Here is a 1,812-nt window from a genome sequence, read left to right on the forward strand (position 1 = left end):
CAAATCTCTGGTTTTACACAAACTTCCTGCAGTTACTGAGTTCACTGTTTGGATTCATTGTTCAGTTTTAATTTAATGTCCATAAAATATGTCACTGAGTCAGTTTATTAAATGATAGAAAAGGAATTGAACCGATACTGTGTGTTTGTACTGTAATATCTATTCTGAACTTCTTAAATGTTGTCCCTGACAAATACCTCCCACATTATAATGAAAAACACCGAAACTAATCAAATCTAAACTGAAATGAACAAATTCACTCTGGAAATATAAAATTTAAAACAAAAAATAAATAAAAACTAATGAAAAATACAAAACTATAATAAATCTGATCTGAGCACAGTTCTTGCTTCTGTTTCTGTTACTGTTTTCTAAAGAGACATTTGGCTTTATTGTTCGCTGTGGATTCAGGCTCCTGTTTTCCTTCCAGCTTTGGCTTCATCAAACTCAACTTTATTTATAAAAGCACACATAGCAAACTAAAAAAAACACATAAAAACAGCTGAGTGCCCAAAAGAAAGCCTGAAAAAATATTAAATAACAGAAAATAACAGAATACAGTCATTTCTATCATTCAAATACAGTTTTTTTTAATCTTTTTAATGTTAATTAACTACAGTAATTATGTTTTCACTAATAAAAACTGTATTTTGACAGTTTATCAGTGTTTATACAGATAAAAAAACATTTATTCAATATTTTTGTTGTGAAAACAATATGTTAATAATCATTCTACAAGATATCTGTCAATTAACAAACAAATCCCTGTAAAATGACACAACAAATACTTTTTTACTGTTCATTGTCAAATGTATTAACAGTATTAAACTGAATTTAACAGTTTAATCCACTAAATAAACAGTTATAAATAAATGTAATAAAAAATCAAATAAATTATAGATTTGCATATGTATTTTAATCTTTTTATGTGAAAATAAGCAGTCATTTTATGATTATGACAGATTTTAACGTTATTTTACATCAGACATTTCACAGGTTATTTCTGTAATTTTATGTAACGTTATATTTTTTATGTATTTAAAAAGTACAGAAAAACACGTAAACTTACAGATTATTATTATTATGTTATAACATTACTTCAGAGTGAAAGATCTAATGAGTCACAGATCCGTTTGTGTATTCATATTATTTTTATTTGTATTTTCTAAATACAGTAAACTGTTTTTATTTTGAACAACGCGTTCAAACACTTAAACGCACCGTGTGGCGTCTGCGTTTTACCTGCAGACCGTGAAGGCAGCACGCAAACATCCTCTGATTGGTCCGTCAGTCGCTGTTTTCACCACGTGACAGCTGCGATGGCCGCCGTTAACGGGAGCGGAGACGGTACGTGGACGGTTTTAACGTGTGCGCGGGTTTAACGGCGCCGTGCTGCGGGTTGTTCACAGTTATATGAAACTCTGAGACTGTGAGACACAAAAGAACCGGGACAGAACCGGAAACTCGGTCTGTAACGAGGCTGAACAGCGAGCTATGCTAACGGTCACTGAACTGCTGCTCACATTAAAAAGAGTGAAATGAATTCAGTGTTTGGTTTTAAATGAAGCTGTAACGTTGTAACACGTTTAAGAATGAAAACCTCTCAGTAATAAACTTTATATTATTATGAGACAAGTTAAATCCAAATATTCTGGAAATAAACTATGAAGTCCTGGACAATAGTCCCTGAACAGGATCATTGTCCAGATGTAACAGATGTAACAGATAAAGTAACTCCCACTGTCTCCGCTCAGGTCAGGACAGTATCCTGGAGCCGCTGTGTTTCCCAGAGCAGCCAGCTGATGGCGCCGG

Source organism: Morone saxatilis, unplaced genomic scaffold (assembly GCF_004916995.1).
Source record: "Morone saxatilis isolate NCDOM2014 unplaced genomic scaffold, NCSU_SB_2.0 Contig2, whole genome shotgun sequence".
Classification (NCBI taxonomy): Eukaryota; Metazoa; Chordata; class Actinopteri; family Moronidae; genus Morone; species Morone saxatilis.